The sequence below is a fragment of the Hetaerina americana genome, unplaced genomic scaffold (assembly GCF_022747635.1).
Source record: "Hetaerina americana unplaced genomic scaffold, ioHetAmer1.1.p SCAF_39, whole genome shotgun sequence".
Lineage (NCBI taxonomy): Eukaryota > Metazoa > Arthropoda > Insecta > Odonata > Calopterygidae > Hetaerina > Hetaerina americana.
In genome coordinates this window covers 3,049,726-3,061,778 of record NW_027286974.1, presented here as the reverse complement: position 1 = coordinate 3,061,778, position 12,053 = coordinate 3,049,726, and the positions used below count along the sequence as shown (strand labels likewise).

At 41.7% G+C, this 12,053-nt stretch overlaps 1 long non-coding RNA gene across 1 annotated transcript in view; it reads right to left on the bottom strand.

Annotated features, from left to right (window-relative positions):
• LOC139691730 (uncharacterized) overlaps positions 1-10,091 on the bottom strand; it is a 46,641-nt gene extending 36,550 nt beyond the window's left edge. The window contains exons 1-2 of the long non-coding RNA XR_011701674.1: positions 9,917-10,091; positions 9,562-9,732 (exon numbers count right to left, since the gene is read on the bottom strand). This is a non-coding gene — a long non-coding RNA (uncharacterized lncRNA). The remainder of the gene's footprint in view (positions 1-9,561; positions 9,733-9,916) is intronic.
• Between the last annotated feature and the right edge of the window lie 1,962 nt (positions 10,092-12,053).

Here is a 12,053-nt window from a genome sequence, read left to right as displayed (position 1 = left end):
AAGAGAAGCATTGGCAGAGTATGGAATAACGCATACAACAACGCCTCCATACCATGCTCAGGCAAACCCAGTGGAAAGATCCAATCGAACGCTGAAGACGGCCATCGCGATGTTTGTAGAAAAAGACCATAGAGACTGGGATCAGCATTTACACGAACTAAGGCATGCAGTCAACACCGCGAAGCAGGCCTCGACTAAGATCTCGCCAGCCTACTTGAACTTCGGAAGGCATCCACTGCCAGTGAAGAGTTTGCGGCGCGAGCTTGAGAAGGGGGAAGGCATAGAGAGCAGATTGGATCCACAAGCGTGGAAAAAGAGGGCCGATAGGTTAGGCTTATTACGAGATTTAGTAGCCGAGAATATAGAGAAAGCTCAGAAAAAACAGGCGCAAGCGTATAATAAGGGTAGAAGAAACATCGAATTTAATGTAGGAGACCTAGTAATGCGTAGGACCCACCATCTGTCCAGTGGGATTGATAGGTTTTCAGCCAAGCTAGCCCCTAAATTTGAAGGACCGATCGAGATACTAAAAAAACTGTCTCCAACAGTTTATATCGTAGAAACGCGTTCCAATAAGCAAAACGCGAAAGTAGATATTGGTGACTTGAAAAGATATATAGCACCAAGATCCACTCGTCAAAGTGGTGAGTCCTCCGAGCGCCAAGCCCACGGAGCACACTCTCAAAAAAATTCCTTATGAATTTTGGTATTATGCAATAGGTCAGCATTGTGTGTTTGCCTCATGTTATCTTGTCTGTGTGTCAAAGTGAGCGATTTATTTTTCAATGATGTGAAAATCTCTGTCGGACATTATTGTTGTTATGGCACATAGCCCTTGAATTGTGGTGAATGAAAGTTTGCAAACGAGGTGTGATGTGTTTGAGCTGAGGACGTACTGCCTTTTATAGAGTGAATTATCTGAGCGAGTGATGCTTTTGTTGAAATTTTGTGAGAAATTCCCTTGGAATGTATGAAAGATTCATGCCAAAAGTTTGTTCATACCAAATGTATTACTTGATGTTCATAGAGAATGTGGTTAAAATTAGAAAAAGTTGTGCTATCCATTTTCTATCCAATAGCTGAAGACAGAATCTCAAAACTGAGTGAAATACTGGTAGAAATCTGTGAAATTGTTGTTATTATATTGTGTTCATAGGTTTCAGTTGCAGGCTCGTTTGTAAGCGGTCCACTCGGACGAGTGTCCGGCTTAGGGAGGGGGTATGTGACGTTGTGCTTGGCGCAGCGTCACTTGCCCAGTTCGAATACGCGCGCCCCTCTCGCGAGCCGTAGAACGGCGGGGCGCTATCTGTTGGCGCCGACAATGTATGTAAGAAAAGAGAAGAGCGGGGCGCGCCGCGCGCGGAGAGTGACGGCCAACACGTGGCAAGGAGAGTTCGTTGTGAGATGTCCGAGAGAGAAGGTCGTGTGCTATCATCGTCGAGTCACCGACAGCCTGCGAACACCGGGGGTGCGCGTGCCAGCAACCGACCTCGCCGTGTGGGTCCCCCGCAGGCCCCGACCGGAACATCGGGACCCAGCAGTCGACAGCGAGGCGGCCATCTTCGGCTGCCGCCGAGCGGCCACCCAACATCGTGGCCCAGCAGGCGTCGGCACCGCGCGTCATGTTTGCTTGGGAGCGCCCACACCTTTTCTTGTGATAATAAATAGTTCTTATGAAGTTTTCTCGTCGGAGTCCATTTTTATGCGCCTCCTTGCGTCCCTCGTGATTTCAGCTGAAGAGCCGCTGCCCACCCCGGGGCACATCAAAGGTGAGCGAGCCCTCCCCTGGGACGAGGAGTGTGATGGGCCAGGTGACAGCCAGCGGCGTGACTCTGCGGCTAGCCATGCGGCTAGCCTGGCGCCCTCAAAACAAGTAGAGTCACGGCCTCCCTTGTCTCGCGGTATCGGGGAAAATTTATCTATAAATTAAATACCGCGTCACAAACAATAAAATACAATCGGGTAGCAGAGCTTCAGACGAGGCAGTACGAGGTGTCTCAGACGAGCATTGCATTATGTTCGACCAAATGAAATATGAGAACTCCAGAAACGGTGAAGAAAATCCACAAAGTGATACTGGATGATGGTCGACTGAAAATGCGGGAGCGTAGATGTTTCAATCGAGTGGTTAGCAAAGTTTCATGGCAAAAAAGCAGACTTTTGCTCCGTTTCATAACCACGGATGAAACACGGGCCCATTACTTCACACCCAAGACAATAGAACACTCAAAGCAATGGGTTCAAAAGGGAGAACTGACTCCAAAGAAGGCGGAGACCATTTCATCTTGAAGGCACGGTCATGGCGTCGGTTTTTTGGGATGTCCGTGGGATAATTTTAATTCACTCTCTTGATAAAGGACAAACTATCAACGCTGAGTGTTATGCAGTGAACTCATTGAAGTGTTTGGATTGAAGAAATAAAGCAAAAGCGTCCGAATTTGGCTCTAGAAGGAAGTCTTGTTTCATCAAGAAAACGCAACACCTCAGAAATCCATCATTACAATGACCTAAATATTCATGAATTAAAGTCTGAATTGCAAACCTCATGCATCCCCAATTCGCCAGATTAAGCCCCTCCCTCGGATTAGTATTTTCTGTATTTGCAAACTTGGAGAAATGCCACGTAAGGTCAAAGATTTCCCTACCGTTGAAGAAGTGATGTGGGCTTTAGTTTAATGACTATTTTGAGGAGCAAGACAGTTTTTATAATGAAGAAAAGGTTATAAAATTAATCAAACTTATTGAACATCGTTTGGGAAAAGTGTGGAAAAGAGCCGAAAGGAGATTATTTTGAAAAATAAATGCATTTTTTTTTCCAAAATTTTTGGGTCGGTTACTTCCTGGTATTACCCTCGTATTTTGGTGGCACAACTGCAGACAGTTGTAGAATCACCAGAATGTAGTAAAAGTGTAAATACAGCAGAGGTCAGGGCCCTCGTTACCTTGTCCCCGAGACACTTTCCCAGGTCCCAGGTCTCCTTCATCTTCTAGAACGTCGGTGTCATTCTCTTCCTTAATTTTCACATCCGCATTATAAATGGACATAATTGATTCTTTGCCTTGCAAACGGTCCTGGAAGAGATCAGAGACAAACATGACAGACATGAGAGCGTGTCCATGCCAAACACGCATCAAATATCCCCACTTTCATACTTTGGATCAGAAATAGGATATAGCTTAACATTACACATTTTTTAGTTTGGCATAATTATCCTGCGAAGTTTAATTTCTGGTTCTAGTCACATAATCTTCATTACATACAGCTCCTGACCAAATACGGCATTGCCACATTGCCGCACCCGCCCTATTCTCCCGATCTGGCACCAACCGACTTCTTCTTCTTCCCCCTGATGAAAAGACAGCTCAAGGGACGACGTTTTGACTCGATAAAGGACGTTCAAGAGGCTTCGACGAGGGTCATCACAACGGCATCCCCAAAGAAAATTTCCAGCGGGCGTACGGGGAATGGGAGCAACGTTATAGACTAAGTGTGTAGCAGCTCAAGGAGCATACTTTGAAGATTATTAAGTCGATGTAAGTATATCGTCAATGAAATTCTTGTAAAAAAATCAGTCCTACCACTTTTCGGTGCGTCCCTGTAGATGGAATGATAATAATTCTGGTCCCCCTAAGCCAGTCAGTTCTTGCTTTGACCTCAGTTGACCCACGCAAACAGAAATGATTATAGCTTACAGTAAACGCCATCATAAGATTACACACTTAATATAGTCTCACAATGGTAATTCCTTTTTTTTATTTACAGGGTCCGTACGTGCAATAAGTATCGTAACTGGTTCGCTGTAGCCTCGACAGAGGAGCGGTGGATGTGGGTCTGACCAGTCGGCTTGGTAGAGGGGTCCCCCACCACTCAGGCGCACTTAAGATCAGTCGCCTTCGAGCATGCGTTGAGGTGAGTTTTTGTGAAGTGTGATTTTTCCAGTTGCAGTGGATGTAGAAAGATTACAAATGGTGTAGACTCCCTTATTATGGATTGATCTCACAACTTACCAGCCAATCACTTCCCTGGGGAACAATTTCAGTACACTTTTCAAAATGTGATCAACCTGAAATCATTCTGGAATACTACGAAGGACAAAGTGGAAAAACGCAATGACAGTGGCATTTATCAGTTAACTTGTAAGGACTGTAGTGTCAGTAGCAAAAAAGGGAGACCATTAAAAACACAGGCGGAGAAACATAAAATGTGTTTTAGTAATTTTGACCTCAAGCAATCTCACTTCGCCAAGCAGCATCTGTGGGAATAAAATCATGGGAGCGATTTCAATTCGAAACTCATACTCCAGATAGACAAAGGAATGTGGATGGACAAGTGGGAAGAGCTGGAAATCAGGAAGAATTTGAAAAAAGGTCATTTGGTCCAGGATTTATTGTTTCAATAACCTCTCCCCAATCCTGGGAATACCCCTTCCCTTCAAAGAAAGACCCGACAAACCCCCCCACCCCTCTGTGAACCCACCAATCACCTTTACTCACGCTTAACACCCCTCTCCCTCTTCCCCTCCTCTCTCGCAATAGTAGTAGTATTTTATGGGAGGCTGTGACCGACAGCTGAGGTCATTTGCGCCAGAGGGGAACGACAGGAAAGGATGAAGGGTGGAGAGAAACCCGGTGTCGGCATTAGCCTACTCCTCATTAACCCTCTTAGTGCGGCGGGCCGATATATCAGCTTTCGTGTCCCTGGCGAAAAGTGCAGCGGGCCAATATATCGGCTCTTGCGTAGACTATTGATTAAATCGTTGTAACTTATGGTTTTTTCTTTAATCATTTATGGTTTTTGTGCTATCGATAGGGTGAATTCCATGGAATTACGTAACTAATTTTTTTAATTTTTTACTAGCAATTTTAAATGCTTTTCAAAAAGTATAATTCTTACTGTAATTTTACGTTCAGTTTTGTACATGTCGAGAAGCTCAGCCTAATTGATTGCTCGTTATTTTTCTGAGTGGTCTTTCCACTATGGAAACCCACTGAAAGGCTTAGAAAAGGAAATCTGTGATCATCTGATATCTCTTGAATGTGTTATGGTGTTGATATATAGCTGCTTATTCAAACTTTGTTGATACGATGGAAATGAGAGCACTGCTTTGTAATCATTTTGCTTTCTCTTGCCGTCCGTCGTATTTAATCAATTGCGCCCTGAGTAATGGATTACATTGTCAGCAGTTCTCTGCGAGTTGGAACTTTGTTTTTTTCTGCCTTTAGATTGTAAGCACATTGCCGCAGTCTCAAGGAAAGGGGAAAAGTCCCAATTTGACTAAGGTGAGATCGATCAGCCTTTTCAACAAAATCGAACTATGCAGAGGCTGACAAAAAAATTTGCAATTCACTGGTTTTTCTTTATTTATTTATAATATTTTCTACATGTCTTCTTGATTCTTTATTATATTTAAATATTGTAGTTTAATTGAAAAATGTTTTTAAAAAAATATTAGTTTTGCGTCTAAAAATCGAAATATTATTGCTAAAAAAAATATTCTTCAAATTTATGATACTGTAATAATTACATTTATTTTTCAGATGATGTAAATGTTTATTATTTTCATTATTTTCATTATTATGTTTATTATTATCATCATTTATTAACTACAATATTATATTTTAAAATAAAAGAACTCCACATGGATATCTAAACAAATAACTTCATGTCTTTTTTTTCCTAAGGTGATACATTTTCTTAAATTACCCTTCGCACTTCTCACTAAGTACCCCTGGAATCCCCGCCGCACTAAGAGGGTTAAGGACTTTGGAAATGGACTGCGACTTGATAAAATTCTACCAGATGATGACCCAAAAGCGTTGAAACTAGTCGTACGAAAATAAAGAATAGTTGAAATATACATTGTGTTTTTCATTTAATGAACATCAAGACTTCCTTGTAACAAGACCGTATTGTCAACCTGTACATTGATACCTACTCAATGGTAGTGATGTTAAAAGATGGAATGAAAGCAACTAACTTGTACATGAATGATATCAGAGCCAAAACCATTTGCACGAGTAGGAAGAACACCCTTCAATTGGTGCAATAAACACTAACACACAATGTGAAAAGTTATGATCACTGATTAAATAAACTTGGTGTTATTATGCTGGCGATACGACACCACAAACAATCACACATCACAAAAATCCGACTCCATTCTCAACGCGTGCCCGGAGGCGACTGAACTAAAGTGCACCTGAGTGGTGGGGGACCCCTCTACTGAGCCGACCAGACGAATCCCATCCCAATTGAATACGTGGCAAAGTTTCACTTTAATTCACACTGGATACAAAGCGCAAATGACTAATTAAACTCTTAAGAATATGAATACGTACACTCACCATATTCCCAGTTTCTTCACTGTCCGACCAATGACTGCAACCCTCCTGCATTGATGCAACCATTGACGAATCAATATCCCTTCCCGGAGATTCAGAGCACTCACTGGCAGTGTCAACCTCCTCCTTGACAACAGTCATGTCATCTCGGACATCCACTGCCGTCCTGTCAACAGCGTCACTGGCGTTTGGGTCGTCACAACACTCCTTCTTGATTCCACTGGGCAACTGATGCCAAAGCATAGACATGTTACGATTTAATGATGGCAGAGGGTCAACATTTCAAAATAAAAACATCAGGGCATCAAAATCAATTGGCCCCGACTGTTTCATTTAAATCTGGGAATGAGGAAATTTTGAGAGCAACTCATTTCACAAAACAAACAACACTTATGATTGATGGTAATTAAATGGCTTAAATCTAACATTCATTAAAACTATTTGAATTAAATAATCTACAGGCTAAGACAGGTATTGGGATGGTCCCAAACTACCAAATAAATAAATATATTGTGTCTCTCCTAACAAAACACACAATCCATCATCCTACTCTACATCAGGTCCCTCTTCATCTCTGAGTACTTCCTTCCTCCCTTCATCCCATCCAACATCCCTATCCGGTTCCTTCCCTCTCCTCTTTTGCCATTAACATTCTCCCCTCTATTACAGTCTTCTTCAAAATCCCACTATTGCCGGTCAACACCCCCTTCATCCACTTTTCCTGCCTCCATAGTAATATCTCCCAACAAACCCCTCTCTTCGCCCACCATACCAAGTACTTCCTCATTTGTTTTCCTTCTTTCAGTCCATTTCACCTTCTCCATTCTTCATCCCACACACCCACATATCTATAATACAATAGCCTCCAGTCTACGTCTATCCTCCTGCTTCAATGACCACGTTTCCATAGTCGTACATAGCTACGCTCCATGTCAAAGTTTTCTAACGAGTCTTTTCTTAATATCCTTCAACGTCCCCGTCATCAACTCCCTCCTCCTTGTCTGAAAGCCTCTTTGCCTAGCGCAATTCTTCTCCTTACGTCCTTACTACTTTGATACCGTGTTGGTCCAAAATACTACCGAGATACGTAAACTGTTCTACCTGCTCTAGTTTTTGCCCTCCTATTTTAATGTTTAGCTGAAGCCTTTTTCTTTCTAGAGAATCGCATAACATTTGTTTTATTAATATTGATTGTCATCCCATATATCTATCGCACTGAGTTTCCAATTCACTCATTGCAATGGTTGCAACCCTCTATTGGCTGACTGACAAACTAAAACTTGGTCATCAGAAAACCTAAATAATTTTATGAAATCCTTAGCCAATGGTTTCCCAAGGAGGCAAGTACCCTGTCAAGATTCATACAGCTCAGGCGAGTGGCAGATGGTGCCATAACGATATGCCGGGGAATCAAACCCAGGCCTTCTGGTCAATTCTCCCCTACCCCTTGACTACTGGGCCTGCAACTTCACATAACATTTCATTGAACTTCAAATGACTTGAAGCAAAAACCTTTGCCATGAGGGTAATTGTTAGATACACCCTTGCATAACTAAATAATAATAATATCGGGGCTCAACCCAATCGGCCGTGTGTCGTGCCCGGCAGCGAGGGAGGCAAGGCTTCCACGGTCGTCATCCCACGAAACCCTTGCAAAGGAAAAGCAGCAGCAGCAGGACAGAAGACGCAGGGGAAGAAGACCAAATTAGTTAGAATAGGAACGTGTAATGTTAGGACAATGATGAGGACAGGGAAATTGGAGAATGTTAAGCGAGAGATGGAAAGGGGAAATATAGATATTTTAGGTCTTTGCGAGGTGAGATGGAAAGATAGCGGGGATTACTGGAGTGATAAGTATAGAATAATATGCAGCGGTGGGGACGAGAGCCAACGAGGGGTTGTGAGTAGTATTAAATGAAGAGGTAGGGAGAAGCGTAGTCAACATAGAGCAGGTAACGGATAGGTTAATACTAATAGAGATAAAAGCAGAACCGACGAACTTAGTTATTATTCAGGTATACATGCCACCGAGCAACCATAAGGAAGAAGAGGTCGATAGGATATACGATCAGTTAGAGGACATGATCGCGTGTGTTCCCTCAGGGAAACATTTGATAGTGATGGGGGATTGGAATGCGACGGTAGGCGAAGGAAGAGATAGTGATGAGATAAAAGCAGAACCGACGAACTTGGTTATTATTCAGGTATAAATGCCACCGAGCAACCATAAGGATGGAGAGGTCGATAGGATATTATACGATCAGTTAGAGGACATGATCGCGTGTGTTCCTGCAGGGAAACATTTGATAGTGATGGGGGATTGGAATGCGACGGTAGGCGAAGGAAGAGATGGTGATGAGGTGGGGGACTATTACGGTTTAGGCACGAGGAATGACCGCGGGGAGAAAGCAGTTGAGTTATGCAGGAGACAAGGGTTAGTCATCACCAACACTTGGTTTAGACACCACAAAAGACGCAGGTATACATGGAAAATGATTCCAGGTGACTCAGAAAGGTATCAGCTAGATTATATCCTGGTTAGAAAACGGTTTAGGAACAGTGTGATAAATTCCCACAGCTTCCCGGGAGCGGATGCGGACTCAGACCACAATTTAGTTGTTATGAAATGTAGCGTACATTTCAAAAAGATAAGGTAGGTGCGGCGAGCTAGAAAATGGAATGTAGAAGCATTAAATGGGTTGAAAAGAAAGGAATACAAACAGGCGGTAGAGGAAATCATGGAGGATGGTAAAGAACTGAGTACTATCAAAGAAAATTCGGGAAAGTATCAAGAAAGGGTTGTCTAAAGCCGCAAAAGACACTGCTGGAACCGTTAACGCGAAAAGGACTATTTTTTTACAAAGGACTATTTTTTTACAAAGGATTATTTTTTTTTGCTCAGTGACATTATAATTTTTTCGTCCATAGTGGAAAGTGAAAGAATCTGCATTTTCAAATTTTTATAAAACCATGTTACACTCACTCATGTTACATTTTCCGATTAATTAAATTTTATAAATACAATGCTTTCATTTTTCCCTCCCAGGAGAGTGAGTATTTCCGCTAATCTTTAAAATTACTGCGATTGATCACAATGATCAGATTGACACGAGAATGGTTTTTTTAGCATTTAAATCGAAGAAGTTGCAAAGAGATACACGTTTTTCCCCAAAGATGCCTTCACTGCAGACATAATTCAATTTAATTAATACAACTGACCTCCTCTCGATCGGTTATCCAGCCTTTCGTCGCAGGTTTGCATCTCTTTTGGATACGATCATAGAAAACAGCCAAACACTCGGCACATCGACGTTTAAACAACCGGAATTCCGTAAGTTTCTCCATGCAGGTAGAACACACCAACCAGGGGTAATTTGCATCCTCCACAACCTATTAAATTATTACAAAAACAGATATTAATAGCAGAATGCACAAAACTCCTGTTGTCCAAATATAAATATTCTTTTTGACAACAGTGTACGGAATCTATAAACGAAATACCGATTGATTTAACTGAAGATTTCTTTCTAAGATAATATCAAAAAATGAACTTCACACATGCAACTAAACTTACTTTAACATCAATCAAATCCTCTATAGTCTTTTCCAGCATGATTTGTAATTTACTATTCTCGCCGAAAACATTCATCAACAGTCCGCGACTGTTTAAACACAATCTGCAGAGTTCGAATTCGGTTTTATCACACATTGTGTACGTTTTGAAGAGCTCCGAATAATTTATTGAACAACCTAACGCGAAATCTAGAATGACATATTTCACATATTACTTGAAGCAGTCTTAAAAGTTAAAAACACACACCTAGCAACAAAAGTAAACAACTCCCCAGATGGGCAGTTGCATTTCAATCTTCATCTGTTTCTGTGCTATTTTGAAATGCAATGTTATGGAATGGGATAGAATCGCAGGATTTGAATCCAGTTCGTACGCATGAGCACATATTTCAGATAAATTATACGTAATCCCATAACTACGTAAATAAAAATTAGAAAAAAGCCCTTCCTTAAGATGTATCTGAGCTGATGGATTATCACAGACATCCTGTGATATGAAATTGACATCGAAAAAATTGATCAAGATGTCGACTCGTTTTGAATATCCGGGTTAAAAAATAGAAAAGTCCCAATACTCTCTTAAGCAATTGATCTCAATTCATCAGGTATGACTCTTAGAATTGATTTTGAGAATTTGTTCATTTCAATTATGACTGAAGTACCCATTTAGCAGTTTTGTATGAGATAAATTAAATGAAATAACTTATTTTAACATTGCCTATCTTCAAGAACCCTGGAGATAAATCACTAATTGTTCAAATCGCCTTCAGTAATTGACTTGTAAATATTCTAAAGATTACGCGTGATGCCATTGCAGTAATTAATTGAGAGGAATATAGGATACACCCAGGAGGTATTTGCCTGTTTCGTAGATTTCGAAAAAGCGTTTGATAGAGTGAATTGGGGAAAACTAATGAGTATATTGCAGAAAATAGGGATAGATTGGAGGGAAAGGAGGCTAATCCGCAACCTGTACATGTCTCAGACTGCTGTCGCAAGGGGCATTTCTATGCTGCGACAGAAAGGGTATCGGGGAAGGTCAGAACAACTACACCGAGTCTTACCCAAACAATCGTATATTATACTAGATCAGTCACAATGCACCATTTACATAGGTATAAGCAAATTATGGATGGCTAAACCCTCGGTAAACCAACGCGAGTGCGGACAGCAGTAAAATGCAAGAACATTACCTGAGAAAGGGTGTAGGCAGGGTGGACGCGGTCACGACGAACGTAACCTAGGCAGAGCCCTCGTCCGAAGTTGAGTCAGCAATAGGACACGCTGTCGCGACGAGCGCAACATAGCCGAAGCATCGTGCCCTACCGGTCACCGCCAGATAACCAACTGACCTTATTTTCGCCCCCCGATCATGGCTTTTATACCCATTTTAGGAGCCTGGGGAGGAATACTCTTGAAACATTGTCTTTAGTCACGTGGGAGATTCGGAGGAGCCAGGGAAGGAGTACCATGTCGCATACTTGCAACATTAGCTCAGCAGCAAATGAAATCAAGAGTCTAACCATTCGAGGAAAATGACATACACAAATTAAAAATACAAAACACCAAAATATAAATAGAACACTTGAACATAACCATAAAAATTTGCAACAGCAAGAGAAGAAGGAAAAGTTTTTCACAATCTGTTTTTCCCTTAAAAACAACAATTACTTACGTCACAATACAAATTTGAGCTGAGCAACCGGGAGGTAAGGTAAAACTCCCCTAGCCACGTAGTCTCATTCTCAAAAACTTGCCACGGCAATTCACGTTAAAATTGAACTAAATATGAATTGTATAGGGGGCCTTAATTTTGTGCACCCAACCACAATTCTGAGCAATATTTTTACTGGTATATAAAAAGCTTGCAATACTGCATCAAATGGGTTTCTGAACTAACAGGGCTGCATCCAAAAGTGGTAGGACTGATTTTTTTACAAGAATTTCATTGGCGATATACTTACATCGACTTAATAATCTTCAAGGTATGCTCCTTGAGCTGCTACACACTTAGTATAGCGTTGCTCCCATTCCCCGTACGCCCGCTGGAAATTTTCTTTGGGGATGCCGTTGATGACCCTCGTCGAAGCCTCTTGAACGGCCTTTATCGAGTCAAAACGTCGTCCCTTGAGCTGTCT